A 15,577-nucleotide genomic window follows, 5' to 3' on the forward strand; every position below is an offset into this window, starting at 1 on the left:
TAAGTGGAAGTGCCCTAGGCTTTGTTGCTTTGTTTTTTAGATGTTTCAGGAAACACCATATACTTCTCCCCACTGTCTGTTGGCAAATTACATCCCGCCCATCAGCATAACAAGGCTCCCAGTTCTCCATGGCCTGTCCTGCCTTTCTGGATTTTACACTTTTTTCAGATGGCCCTTTTGACCGGGGGGAAGTGAGACTTCATTGTAGTGCAGATTTCCTTTGCAAGCTTGCCTGGTTGGCCAAAAAGGGCGTATGCGTTTTTTCCTGAATATATTCAGGAAAAAACGCATACGCCCTTTTTGGCCAAGTGCATCATTGTGGACGTTCTGCCTCTTTTCCTATGCTTTCAATGCAATTTCAGTCTACCTCCTGAAATTGGTTTCCTGCAATTCTGCCCCTCTTTCAAGTCCTCTTGGCAGCCTTCCTTCAGTCTATTTTTGGACGATAGCTGTCATTTATAACTCTGCAGGTTTGTGAATTACAGTGCCCGTGAGCTCCTTTCTTCAACTCGCTTTCTTGTGACCTGGCCGCAACACCGCAGGATGGCTTCAGGCCCAAATCTCGTTCTGGCATGGCACACTGAGACTTTGGTTAATTCCTCTTCCTGGTGGGAAATGAGAGTTAAATTTGCCCGTCCAGACACCTCCAGCTAGTCTCTCATTGGTTCTCGCTATTCCTGTTCATCTTCCGCAGAAATTGCAAACTGGGCCAAACAGGAGGTTAAAGGGACTGACTCTCCAAGTCGGGAGAGTGTTAGTAAAGCGTCTGGAATGTTGCACCCGAGTACCAGGGTACGAAAACTGAGACATATTTGAACAGCTCTCCTGATCACATGGTTGATCATACTCTGGGTTCCACATGCATGTTTTAGCTGAAGGAAGAATACCTTAAACCTGGGTACTTGAAACCCGTGGAATGGGTACCATGCAATATGACTTCAAAGGGTCTTCATTTGCTCACCGAACCTCTCCAATCCTATCACTGTTGCGTTTATGCCCCTGTACACATGCTTGATTCTCTTTCGGAGACATAGCAATCCATAGGTTTTAAGATACTTACTAGTCAGGTACATTCTTTGCGTTTAATATGCGGTGTTGAGTCCATTTCGTTGAGCAAGGAGTAGCTCTTGTCTATTCCATATTTGGCTTAAGGAACTTTATCTGTGCTCATTTCAATCTCTGGTTTTATGCAGCACCCCAAGGCACCTTTACCCTTAAGCAAGCATAAGTTGGTTTTCTAAATTTGAGACCCTGTTCTGTTCTGTAATTCAGTTCCTGTGTAGCCAAGTTTACATTCCGTGTATTACTGATATCTTATGATGTTTCTTTTTCTGTGTGACTTATTTCAGTTAGAATCATCATACCTGAATCCACTCATTGTGATGCTAAGGGCCTGATGACATAGATTTCATTGCTGAGTGATATTGCTTTGTAAGTAAATAGCACAACTTCTTTATCCATTTTTCACTTTCTGCGATGTTGAACTTGTACTGTAAACGAGGTTCTTGTAAACAGAGCCGTTCCAAACTTTGGGGTGGCTGTGTCTTTTTTATTTTAATTTCCCTAAGCTATAGGACCATAAGTGGAAGTGCCCTAGGTTCTGTTGCTTTGTTTTTTAGATGTTTCAGGAAACACCATACACTTCTCCCGAGTGGTTGTTGGCAATTTACATCCCGCCCATCAGCATAACAAGGCTCCCAGTTCTCCATGGCCTGTCCTGCCTTTCTGGATTTTACACTTTTTTCAGATGGCCCTTTTGACCGGGGGGAAGTGAGACTTCATTGTAGTGCAGATTTCCTTTGCAAGCTTGCTTGGTTGGCCAAAAATGGCGTATGCGTTTTTTCCTGAATATATTCAGGAAAAAACGCATACGCCCTTTTTGGCCAAGTGCATCATTGTGGACGTTCTGCCTCTTTTCCTATGCTTTCAATGCAATTCCAGTCTACCTCCTGAAATCGGTTTCCTGCAATTCTGCCCCGCTTTCAAGTCCTCTTGGCAGCCTTACTTCAGTCTATTTTTGGACGATAGCTGTCATTTATAACTCTGCAGGTTTGTGAATTACAGTGCCCCTGAGCTCCTTTCTTCAACTCGCTTTCTTTTGAGCTGGCCGCAACACCGCAGGATGGCTTCAGGCCCTAATCTGGTTCTGGTACGGCACGCTGAGCCTTTGGTTATTTCCTCTTCCTGGTGGGAAATGAGAGTTAAATTTGCCCGTCCAGACACCTCCAGCTAGCCTCTCATTGGTTCTCGCTATTCCTGTTCATCTTCCACAGAAATTGCAAACTGGGCCAAACAGGAGGTTAAAGGCGCTGACTCTCCAAGTGGGGAGAGTGTTAGTAAAGCGTCTGGAATGTTGCACCCGAGTACCAGGGGAGGAAAACTGAGACATATTTGAACACGTCTCCCGATCACATGGTTAATCTTACTCTAGGTTCCACATGCATGTTTTAGATGAAGGAAGAATACCTAAAACCTGGGTAGTTGAAACCCGTGGAATGGGTACCATGCAATATGACTTCAAAGAGTCTTCATTTGCTCACCGAACCTCTCCAATTCTATCACTGCTGCGTTTATGCCCCTGTACACATGCTTGATTCTCTTTCGTAGACATAGCAATCTATAGGTTTTAAGATACTTACTAGTCAGGTACATTCTTAGGCGTTTAATATGCGGTGTTGAGTCCATTTCGTTGAGCAAGGAGTAGCTCTTGTCTATTCCATATTTGGCTTAAGGAACTTTATCTGTGGTCATTTCAATCTCTGGTTTTATGCAGCACCCCAACTCACCTTTCCCCTTAAGCAAGCATAAGTTGGTTTTCTAAATTTGAGACCCTGTTCTGTTCTGTAATTCAGTTCCTGTGTAGCCAAGTTTATATTCCGTGTATTAGTGATATCTTATGATGTTTCTTTTTCTGTGTGACTTATTTCAGTTAGAATCATCGTACCTGAATCCACTCATTATGCTTCTACGGGCCTGATGACATAGATTTCATTGCTGAGTGATACTGCATTGTACGTAAGTACCACAAGTTCTTTATCCATTTTTCACTTTCTGTGATATTGAACTTGTACGGTAAACGTAGTTCTTCTAAACAGAGGCGTCCCAAACTTTGGGGTGGCTGTGTCTTTTTGATTTTAATTTCCCTAAGCTATAGGACCATAAGTGGAAGTGCCCTAGGTTCTGTTGCTTTGTTTTTTAGATGTTTCAGGAAACACCATACACTTCTCCCAAGTGTCTGTTGGCAATTTACATCCCGCCCATCCGCATAACAAGGCTCCCAGTTCTCCATGGCCTGTCCTGCCTTTCTGGATTTTACACTTTTTTCAGATGGCCCTTTTGACCGGGGGGAAGTGAGACTTCATTGTAGTGCAGATTTCCTTTGCAAGCTTGCTTGGTTGGCCAAAAAGGGCGTATGCGTTTTTTCCTGAATATATTCAGGAAAAAACGCATACGCCCTTTTTGGCCAAGTGCATCATTGTGGACGTTCTGCCTCTTTTCCTATGCTTTCAATGCAATTCCAGTCTACCTCCTGAAATCGGTTTCCTGCAATTCTGCCCCGCTTTCAAGTCCTCTTGGCAGCCTTACTTCAGTCTATTTTTGGACAATAGCTGTCATTTTAACTCTGCAGGTTTGTGAATTACAGTGCCCCTGAGCTCCTTTCTTCAACTCGCTTTCTTGTGAGCTGGCCGCAACACCGCAGGATGGCTTCAGGCCCTAATCTGGTTCCGGCACGGCACGCTGAGCCTTTGTTTAATTCCTCTTCCTGGTGGGAAATGAGAGTTAAATTTGCCCGTCCAGACACCTCCAGCTAGTCTCTCATTGGTTCTCGCTATTCCTGTTCATCTTCCGCAGAAATTGCAAACTGGGCCAAACAGGAGGTTAAAGGGACTTACTCTCCAAGTCGGGAGAGTGTTAGTAAAGCGTCTGGAATGTTGCACCCGAGTACCAGGGTACGAAAACTGAGACATATTTGAACACGTCTCCCGATCACATGGTTGATCATACTCTAGGTTCCACATGCATGTTTTAGCTGAAGGAAGAATACCTTAAACCTGGGTACTTGAAACCCGTGGAATGGGTACCATGCAATATGACTTCAAAGGGTCTTCATTTGCTCACCGAACCTCTCCAATCCTATCACTGCTGCGTTTATGCCCCTGTACACACGCTTGATTCTCTTTTGGAGACATAGCAATCCATAGGTTTTAAGATACTTACTAGTCAGGTACATTCTTAGGCGTTTAATATGGGGTTTTGAGTCCATTTCGTTGAGCAAGGAGTAGCTCTTGTCTATTCCATATTTGGCTTAAGGAACTTTATCTGTGCTCATTTCAATCTCTGGTTTTATGCAGCACCCCAACTCACCTTTCCCCTTAAGCAAGCATAAGTTGGTTTTCTAAATTTGAGACCATGTTCTGTTTTGGAATGCAGTTCCTGTGTAGCCAAGTTTACATTCCGTGTATTACTGATATCTTATGATGTTTCTTTTTCTGTGTGACTTATTTCAGTTAGAATCATCGTACCTGAATCCTCTCATTATGCTGCGACGGGCCTGATGACATAGATTTCATTGCTGAGTGATACTGCATTGTACGTAAGTACCACAAGTTCTTTATCCATTTTTCACTTTCTGTGATATTGAACTTGTACGGTAAACGAGGTTCTTGTAAACGGAGGCGTCCCAAACTTTGGGGTGGCTGTGTCTTTTTGATTTTAATTTCCCTAAGCTATAGGACCATAAGTGGATGTGCCCTAAGTTCTGTTGCTTTGTTTTTTAGATGTTTCAGGAACACCATACACTTCTCCCGAGTGGTTGTTGGCAATTTACATCCCGCCCTTCAGCATAACAAGGCTCCCAGTTCTCCATGGCCTGTCCTGCCTTTCTGGATTTTACACTTTTTTCAGATGGCCCTTTTGACCGGGGGGAAGTGAGACTTCATTGTAGTGCAGATTTCCTTTGCAAGCTTGCTTGGTTGGCCAAAAAGTGCGTATGCGTTTTTACCTGAATATATTCAGGAAAAAACGCATACGCCCTTTCTGGCCAAGTGCATCATTGTGGACGTTCTGCCTCTTTTCCTACGCTTTCAATGTAATTCTAGTCTACCTCCTGAAATCGGTTTCCTGCAATTCTTCCCCGCTTTCAAGTCCTCTTGGCAGCCTTACTTCAGTCTATTTTTGGATGATAGCTGTCATTTATAACTCTGCAGGTTTGTGAATTACAGTGCCCCTGAGCTCCTTTCTTCAACTCTCTTTCTTTTGAGCTGGCCGCAACACCGCAGGATGGCTTCAGGCCCTAATCTGGTTCCGGCACGGCACACTGAGCCTTTGGTTAATTCCTCTTCCTGGTGGGAAATCAGAGTTAAATTTGCCCGTCCAGACACCTCCAGCTAGTCTCTCATTGATTCTCGCTATTCCTGTTCATCTTCCGCAGAAATTGCAAACTGGGCCAAACAGGAGGTTAAAGGCGCTGACTCTCCAAGTGGGGAGAGTGTTATTAAAGCGTCTGGAATGTTGCACCCGAGTACCAGGGGAGGAAAACTGAGACATATTTGAACACGTCTCCCGTTCACACGGTTGATCATACTTGGGTTCCACATGCATGTTTTAGCTGAAGGAAGAATACCTTAAACCTGGAGAGTTGAGACCCGTGTAATGGGTACCATGCAATATGACTTCAAAGGGTCTTCATTTGCTCACCGAACCTCTCCAATCCTATCACTGCTGCGTTTATGCCCCTGTAGACATGCTTGATTCTCTTTTGGAGACATAGCAATCCATAGGTTTTAAGATACTTACTAGTCAGGTACATTCTTAGGCGTTTAATATGCGGTGTTGAGTCCATTTCGTTGAGCAAGGAGTAGCTCTTGTCTATTCCATATTTGACTTAAGGAACTTTATCTGTGCTCATTTCAATCTCTGGTTTTATGCAGCACCCCAAGGAACCTTTACCCTTAAGCAAGAATAAGTTGGTTTTCTAAATTTGAGACCCTGTTCTGTTCTGTAATTCAGTTCCTGTGTAGCCAAGTTTACATTCCGTGTATTACTGATATCTTATGATGTTTCTTTTTCTGTGTGACTTATTTCAGTTAGAATCATCATACCTGAATCCACTCATTGTGATGCTAAGGGCCTGATGACATAGATTTCATTGCTGAGTGATATTGCTTTGTAAGTAAATACCACAACTTCTTTATCCATTTTTCACTTTCTGCGATGTTGAACTTGTACTGTAAACGAGGTTCTTGTAAACAGAGGCTTCCCAAACTTTGGGGTGGCTGTGTCTTTTTGATTTTAATTTCCCTAAGCTATAGGACCATAAGTGGAAGTGCCCTAGGCTCTGTTGCTTTGTTTTTTAGATGTTTCAGGAAACACCATATACTTCTCCCGAGTGGTTGTTGGCAATTTACATCCCGCCCATCAGCATAACAAGGCTCCCAGTTCTCCATGGCCTGTCCTGCCTTTCTGGATTTTACACATTTTTCAGATGGCCCTTTTGACCGGGGGGAAGTGAGACTTCATTGTAGTGCAGATTTCCTTTGCAAGCTTGCTTGGTTGGCCAAAAAGGGCGTATGCGTTTTTTCCTGAATATATTCAGGAAAAAACGCATACGCCCTTTTTGGCCAAGTGCATCATTGTGGACGTTCTGCCTCTTTTCCTATGCTTTCAATGCAATTCCAGTCTACCTCCTGAAATCGGTTTCCTGCAATTCTGCCCCGCTTTCAAGTCCTCTTGGCAGCCTTCCTTCAGTCTATTTTTGGACGATAGCTGTCATTTATAACTCTGCAGGTTTGTGAATTACAGTGCCCCTGAGCTCCTTTCTTCAACTCGCTTTCTTGTGACCTGGCCGCAACACCGCAGGATGGCTTCAGGCCGTAATCTGGTTCCGGCCCGGCATGCTGAGCCTTTGGTTAATTCCTCTTCCTGGTGGGAAATGAGAGTTAAATTTGCCCGTCCAGACACCTCCAGCTAGCCTCTCATTGGTTCTCGCTATTCCTGTTCATCTTCCGCAGAAATTGCAAACTGGGCCAAACAGGAGGTTAAAGGGACTGACTCTCCAAGTGGGGAGAGTGTTAGTAAAGCGTCTGGAATGTTGCACCCGAGTACCAGGGGAGGAAAACTGAGACATATTTGAACACGTCTCCCGTTCACATGGTTGATCATACTCTGGGTTCCACATGCATGTTTTAGCTGAAGGAAGAATACCTTAAACCTGGAGAGTTGAGACCCGTGGAATGGGTACCATGCAATATGACTTCAAAGGGTCTTCATTTGCTCACCGAACCTCTCCAATCCTATCACTGCTGCGTTTATGCCCCTGTACACACGCTTGATTCTCTTTTGGAGACATAGCAATCCATAGGTTTTAAGATACTTACTAGCCAGGTACATTCTTAGGCGTTTAATATGGGGTTTTGATTCCATTTCGTTGAGCAAGGAGTAGCTCTTGTCTATTCCATATTTGGCTTAAGGTACTTTATCTGTGCTCATTTCAATCTCTGGTTTTATGCAGCACCCCAACTCACCTTTCCCCTTAAGCAAGCATAAGTTGGTTTTCTAAATTTGAGACCCTGTTCTGTTTTGGAATGCAGTTCCTGTGTAGCCAAGTTTACATTCCATGTATTAGTGATATCTTATGATGTTTCTTTTTCTGTGTGACTTATTTCAGTTAGAATCATCGTACCTGAATCCACTCATTATGCTGCTACGGGCCTGATGACATAGATTTCATTGCTGAGGGATACTGCATTGTACGTAAGTACCACAAGTTCTTTATCCATTTTTCAATTTCTGCGATGTTGAACTTGTACTGTAAACGAGGTTCTTGTAAACAGAGCCGTTCCAAACTTTGGGGTGGCTGTGTCTTTTTGATTTTAATTTCCCTAAGCTATAGGACCAAGAGTGGAAGTGCCTTAGGTTCTGTTGCTTTGTTTTTTAGATGTTTCAGGAAACACCATACACTTCTCCCGAGTGGTTGTTGGCAATTTACATCCCGCCCATCAGCATAACAAGGCTCCCAGTTCTCCATGGCCTGTCCTGCCTTTCTGGATTTTACACTTTTTTCAGATGGCCCTTTTGACCGGGGAGAAGTGAGACTTCATTGTAGTGCAGATTTCCTTTGCAAGCTTGCTTGGTTGGCCAAAAAGGGCGTATGTGTTTTTTCCCGAATATATTCAGGAAAAAACGCATATGCCCTTTTTGGCCAAGTGCATCATTGTGGACGTTCTGCCTCTTTTCCTATGCTTTCAATGCAATTCCAGTCTACCTCCTGAAATCGGTTTCCTGCAATTCTGCCCCGCTTTCAAGTCCTCTTGGCAGCCTTACTTCAGTCTATTTTTGGACGATAGCTGTCATTTATAACTCTGCAGGTTTGTGAATTACAGTGCCCCTGAGCTCCTTTCTTCAACTCGCTTTCTTGTGAGCTGGCCGCAACACCGCAGGATGGCTTCAGGCCCTAATCTGGTACCGGCACGGCACGCTGAGCCTTTGGTTAATTCCTCTTCCTGGTGGGAAATGAGAGTTAAATTTGCCCGTCCAGACACCTCCAGCTAGTCTCTCATTGATTCTCGCTATTCCTGTTCATCTTCCGCAGAAATTGCAAACTGGGCCAAACAGGAGGTTAAAGGGACTGACTCTCCAAGTCCGGAGAGTGTTAGTAAAGCGTCTGGAATGTTGCACCCGAGTACCAGGGTACGAAAACTGAGACATATTTGAACACGTCTCCCGATCACATGGTTGATCATACTCTAGGTTCCACATGCATGTTTTAGCTGAAGGAAGAATACCTTAAACCTGGGTACTTGAAACCCGTGTAATGGGTACCATGCAATATGACTTCAAAGGGTCTTCATTTGCTCACCGAACCTCTCCAATCCTATCACTGCTGCGTTTATGCCCCTGTACACATGCTTGATTTTCTTTCGGAGACATAGCAATCCATAGGTTTTAAGATACTTACTAGTCAGGTACATTCTTAGGCGTTTAATATGGGGTGTTGAGTCCATTTCGTTGAGCAAGGAGTAGCTCTTGTCTATTCCATATTTGGCTTAAGGAACTTTATCTGTGCTCATTTCAATCTCTGGTTTTATGCAGCACCCCAACTCACCTTTACCCTTAAGCAAGCATAAGTTGGTTTTCTAAATTTGAGACCCTGTTCTGTTCTGTAATTCAGTTCCTGTGTAGCCAGGTTTCAATTCCGTGTATTACTGATATCTTATGATGTTTCTTTTTCTGTGTGACTTATTTCAGTTAGAATCATCATACCTGAATCCACTCATTGTGCTGCTAAGGGCCTGATGACATAGATTTCATTGCTGAGTGATATTGTTTTGTAAGTGAATACGACAACTTCTTTATCCATTTTTCACTTTCTGCGATGTTGAACTTGTACTGTAAAGGAGGTTCTTGTAAACAGAGCCGTTCCAAACTTTGGGGTGGCTGTGTCTTTTTGATTTTAATTTCCCTAAGCTATAGGACAATAAGTGGAAATGCCCTAGGTTCTGTTGCTTTGTTTTTTAGATGTTTCAGGAAACACCATACACTTCTCCCGAGTGGTTGTTGGCAATTTACATCCCGCCCTTCAGCATAACAAGGCTCCCAGTTCTCCATGGCCTGTCCTGCCTTTCTGGATTTTACACTTTTTTCAGATGGCCCTTTTGACCGGGGGGAAGTGAGACTTCATTGTAGTGCAGATTTCCTTTGCAAGCTTGCTTGGTTGGCCAAAAAGGGCGTATGCGTTTTTTCCTGAATATATTCAGGAAAAAACGCATATGCCCTTTTTGGCCAAGTGCATCATTGTGGACGTTCTGCCTCTTTTCCTACGCTTTCAATGTAATTCTAGTCTACCTCCTGAAATCGGTTTCCTGCAATTCTGCCCCGCTTTCAAGTCCTCTTGGCAGCCTTACTTCAGTGTATTTTTGGACGATAGCTGTCATTTATAACTCTGCAGGTTTGTGAATTACAGTGCCCCTGAGCTCCTTTCTTCAACTCGCTTTCTTTTGAGCTGGCCGCAACACCGCAGGATGGCTTCAGGCCCTAATCTGGTTCCGGCACGGCACACTGAGCCTTTGGTTAATTCCTCTTCCTGGTGGGAAATGAGAGTTAAATTTGCCCGTCCAGACACCTCCAGCTAGTCTCTCATTGGTTCTCGCTATTCCTGTTCATCTTCCGCAGAAATTGCAAACTGGGCCAAACAGGAGGTTAAAGGCGCTGACTCTCCAAGTGGGGAGAGTGTTAGTAAAGCGTCTGGAATGTTGCACCCGAGTACCAGGGTACGAAAACTGAGACATATTTGAACACGTCTCCCGTTCACACGGTTGATCATACTTGGGATCCACATGCATGTTTTAGCTGAAGGAAGAATACCTAAAACCTGGGTAGTTGAAACCCGTGGAATGGGTACCATGCAATATGACTTCAAAGGGTCTTCATTTGCTCACCGAACCTCTCCAATCCTATCACTTCTGCGTTTATGCCCCTGTACACATGCTTGATTCTCTTTCGGAGACATAGCAATCCATAGGTTTTAAGATACTTACTAGTCAGGTACATTCTTTGCGTTTAATATGCGGTGTTGAGTCCATTTCGTTGAGCAAGGAGTAGCTCTTGTCTATTCCATATTTGGCTTAAGGAAATTTATCTGTGCTCATTTCAATCTCTGGTTTTATGCAGCACCCCAACTCACCTTTCCCCTTAAGCAAGCATAAGTTGGTTTTCTAAATTTGAGACCCTGTTCTGTTCTGTAATTCAGTTCCTGTGTAGCCAAGTTTACATTCCGTGTATTACTGATATCTTATGATGTTTCTTTTTCTGTGTGACTTATTTCAGTTAGAATCATCATACCTGAATCCACTCATTGTGCTGCTAAGGGCCTGATGACACAGATTTCATTGCTGAGTGATATTGCTTTGTAAGTGAATACCACAACTTCTTTATCCATATTTCACTTTCTGCGATGTTGAACTTGTACTGTAAACGAGGTTCTTGTAAACAGAGCCGTTCCAAACTTTGGGGTGACTGTGTCTTTTTGATTTTAATTTCCCTAAGCTATAGGACCATAAGTGGAAGTGCCCTAGGCTCTGTTGCTTTGTTTTTTAGATGTTTCAGGAAACACCATACACTTCTCCCAAGTGTCTGTTGGCAATTTACATCCCGCCCATCAGCATAACAAGCCCCCAGTTCTCCATGGCCTGTCCTGCCTTTCTGGATTTTACACTTTTTTCAGATGGCCCTTTTGACCGGGGGGAAGTGAGACTTCATTGTAGTGCAGATTTCCTTTGCAAGCTTGGTTGGTTGGCCAAAAAGGGCGTATGCGTTTTTTCCTGAATATATTCAGGAAAAAACGCATACGCCCTTTTTGGCCAAGTGCATCATTGTGGACGTTCTGCCTCTTTTCCTATGCTTTCAATGCAATTTCAGTCTACCTCCTGAAATCGGTTTCCTGCAATTCTGCCCCGCTTTCAAGTCCTCTTGGCAGCCTTCCTTCAGTCTATTTTTGGACGATAGCTGTCATTTATAACTCTGCAGGTTTGTGAATTACAGTGCCCCTGAGCTCCTTTCTTCAACTCGCTTTCTTGTGACCTGGCCGCAACACCGCAGGATGGCTTCAGGCCCAAATCTCGTTCCGGCACGGCACGCTGAGACTTTGGTTAATTCCTCTTCCTGGTGGGAAATGAGAGTTAAATTTGCCCGTCCAGACACCTCCAGCTAGTCTCTCATTGGTTCTCGCTATTCCTGTTCATCTTCCGCAGAAATTGCAAACTGGGCCAAACAGGAGGTTAAAGGGACTGACTCTCCAGGTCCGGAGAGTGTTAGTAAAGCGTCTGGAATGTTGTACCCGAGTACCAGGGTACGAAAACTGAGACATATTTGAACACGTCTCCCGATCACATGGTTGATCATACTCTAGGTTCCACATGCATGTTTTAGCTGAAGGAAGAATACCTTAAAACTGGGTACTTGAAACCCGTGGAATGGGTACCATGCAATATGACTTCAAAGGGTCTTCATTTGCTCACGAACCTCTCCAATCCTATCACTGCTGCGTTTATGCCCCTGTAGACATGCTTGATTCTCTTTTGGAGACATAGCAATCCATAGGTTTTAAGATACTTACTAGTCAGGTACATTCTTAGGCGTTTAATATGCGGTGTTGAGTCCATTTCGTTGAGCAAGGAGTAGCTCTTGTCTATTCCATATTTGGCTTAAGGAACTTTATCTGTGCTCATTTCAATCTCTGGTTTTATGCAGCACCCCAACTCACCTTTCCCCTTAAGCAAGCATAAGTTGGTTTTCTAAATTTGAGACCCTGTTCTGTTCTGTAATTCAGTTCCTGTGTAGCCAAGTTTACATTCCGTGTATTACTGATATCTTATGATGTTTCTTTTTCTGTGTGACTTATTTCAGTTAGAATCATCATACCTGAATCCACTCATTGTGCTGCTAAGGGCCTGATGACATAGATTTCATTGTTGAGTGATATTGCTTTGTAAGTGAATACCACAACTTCTTTATCCATTTTTCACTTTCTGCGATGTTGAACTTGTACTGTAAACGAGGTTCTTGTAAACGGAGCCGTTCCAAACTGTGGGGTGGCTGTGTCTTTTTGATTTTAATTTCCCTAAGCTATAGGACCATAAGTGGAAGTGCCCTAGGCTCTGTTGCTTTGTTTTTTAGATGTTTCAGGAAACACCATACACTTCTCCCAAGTGTCTGTTGGCGATTTACATCCCGCCCATCAGCAGAACAAGGCTCCCAGTTCTCAATGGCCTGTCCTGCCTTTCTGGATTTTACACTTTTTTCAGATGGCCCTTTTGACAGGGGGGAAGTGAGACTTCATTGTAATGCAGATTTCCTTTGCAAGCTTGCTTGGTTGGCCAAAAAGGGCGTATGCGTTTTTTCCTGAATATATTCAGGAAAAAACGCATACGCCCTTTTTGGCCAAGTGCATCATTGTGGACGTTCTGCCTCTTTTCCTATGCTTTCAATGCAATTCCAGTCTACCTCCTGAAATCGGTTTCCTGCAATTCTGCCCCGCTTTCAAGTCCTCTTGGCAGCCTTACTTCAGTCTATTTTTGGACGATAGCTGTCATTTATAACTCTGCAGGTTTGTGAATTACAGTGCCCCTGAGCTCCTTTCTTCAACTCGCTTTCTTGTGACCTGGCCGCAACACCGCAGGATGGCTTCAGGCCGTAATCTGGTTCCGGCCCGGCATGCTGAGCCTTTGGTTATTTCCTCTTCCTGGTGGGAAATGAGAGTTAAATTTGCCCGTCCAGACACCTCCAGCTAGCCTCTCATTGGTTCTCGCTATTCCTGTTCATCTTCCGCAGAAATTGCAAACTGGGCCAAACAGGAGGTTAAAGGGACTGACTCTCCAAGTGGGGAGAGTGTTAGTAAAGCGTCTGGAATGTTGCACCCGAGTACCAGGGGAGGAAAACTGAGACATATTTGAACACGTCTCCCGTTCACATGGTTGATCATACTCTGGGTTCCACATGCATGTTTTAGCTGAAGGAAGAATACCTTAAACCTGGAGAGTTGAGACCCGTGGAATGGGTACCATGCAATATGACTTCAAAGGGTCTTCATTTGCTCACCGAACCTCTCCAATCCTATCACTGCTGCGTTTATGCCCCTGTACACACGCTTGATTCTCTTTTGGAGACATAGCAATCCATAGGTTTTAAGATACTTACTAGCCAGGTACATTCTTAGGCGTTTAATATGGGGTTTTGAGTCCATTTCGTTGAGCAAGGAGTAGCTCTTGTCTATTCCATATTTGGCTTAAGGAACTTTATCTGTGCTCATTTCAATCTCTGGTTTTATGCAGCACCCCAACTCACCTTTCCCCTTAAGCAAGCATAAGTTGGTTTTCTAAATTTGAGACCCTGTTCTGTTTTGGAATGCAGTTCCTGTGTAGCCAAGTTTACATTCCATGTATTAGTGATATCTTATGATGTTTCTTTTTCTGTGTGACTTATTTCAGTTAGAATCATCGTACCTGAATCCACTCATTATGCTGCTACGGGCCTGATGACATAGATTTCATTGCTGAGTGATACTGCATTGTACGTAAGTACCACAAGTTCTTTATCCATTTTTCACTTTCTGTGATATTGAACATGTACAGTAAACGAGGTTCTTGTAAACGGAGGCGTCCCAAACTTTGGGGTGGCTGTGTCTTTTTTATTTTAATTTCCCTATGCTATAGGACCATAAGTGGAAGTGCCCTAGGCTCTGTTGCTTTGTTTTTTAGATGTTTCAGGAAACACCATACACTTCTCCTGAGTGTCTGTTGGCAATTTACATCCCGCCCATCAGCATAACAAGGCTCCCAGTTCTCCATGGCCTGTCCTGCCTTTCTGGATTTTACACTTATTTCAGATGGCCCTTTTGACCGGGGAGAAGTGAGACTTCATTGTAGAGCAGATTTCCTTTGCAAGTTTGCTTGGTTGGCCAAAAAGGGCGTATGCGTTTTTTCCTGAATATATTCAGGAAAAAACGCATACGCCCTTTTTGGCCAAGTGCATCATTGTGGACGTTCTGCCTCTTTTCCTATGCTTTCAATGCAATTCCAGTCTACCTCCTGAAATCGGTTTCCTGCAATTCTGCCCCGCTTTCAAGTCCTCTTGGCAGCCTTCCTTCAGTCTATTTTTGGACGATAGCTGTCATTTATAACTCTGCAGGTTTGTGAATTACAGTGCCCCTGAGCTCCTTTCTTCAACTCGCTTTCTTTTGAGCTGGCCGCAACACCGTAGGATGGCTTCAGGCCCTAATCTGGTTCCGGTACGGCACGCTGAGCCTTTGGTTAATTCCTCTTCCTGGTGGGAAATGAGAGTTAAATTTGCCCGTCCAGACACCTCCAGCTAGCCTCTCATTGGTTCTCGCTATTCCTGTTCATCTTCCGCAGAAATTGCAAACTGGGCCAAACAGGAGGTTAAAGGGACTGACTCTCCAAGTGGGGAGAGTGTTAGTAAAGCGTCTGGAATGTTGCACCCGAGTACCAGGGGAGGAAAACTGAGACATATTTGAACACGTCTCCCGTTCACATGGTTGATCATACTTGGGTTCCACATGCATGTTTTAGCTGAAGGAAGAATACCTTAAACCTGGGTAGTTGAAACGCGTGGAATGGGTACCATGCAATATGACTTCAAAGGGTCTTCATTTGCTCACCGAACCTCTCCAATCCTATCACTGCTGCGTTTATGCCCCTGTACACATGCTTGATTCTCTTTCGTAGACATAGCAATCCATAGGTTTTAAGATACTTACTAGTCAGGTACATTCTTAGGCGTTTAATATGCGGTGTTGAGTCCATTTCATTGAGCAAGGAGTAGCTCTTGTCTATTCCATATTTGGCTTAAGGAACTTTATCTGTGCTCATTTCAATCTCTGGTTTTATGCAGCACCCCAACTCACCTTTACCCTTAAGCAAGAATAAGTTGGTTTTCTAAATTTGTGACCCTGTTCTGTTCTGTAATTCAGTTCCTGTGTAGCCAAGTTTAATTTCCGTGTATTACTGATATCTTATGATGTTTCTTTTTCTGTGTGACTTATTTCAGTTAGAATCATCATACC

At 43.8% G+C, this 15,577-nt stretch overlaps 1 long non-coding RNA gene across 15 annotated transcripts in view; it reads left to right on the forward strand.

The window, feature by feature from the left end:
• Nucleotides 1-6,089: 6,089 nt before the first annotated feature.
• The window catches only part of LOC307181455, a 947,438-nt gene continuing 937,950 nt past the window's right edge, over nucleotides 6,090-15,577 (forward strand). For all 15 annotated transcript variants that reach the window (XR_013826785.1, XR_013826786.1, XR_013826787.1 and 12 more), the window contains exon 1: nucleotides 6,090-6,168. This is a non-coding gene — a long non-coding RNA (uncharacterized lncRNA). The remainder of the gene's footprint in view (nucleotides 6,169-15,577) is intronic.

Source organism: Stenella coeruleoalba (genome assembly GCF_951394435.1).
Source record: "Stenella coeruleoalba genome assembly, contig: scaffold_111, whole genome shotgun sequence".
Lineage (NCBI taxonomy): Eukaryota > Metazoa > Chordata > Mammalia > Artiodactyla > Delphinidae > Stenella > Stenella coeruleoalba.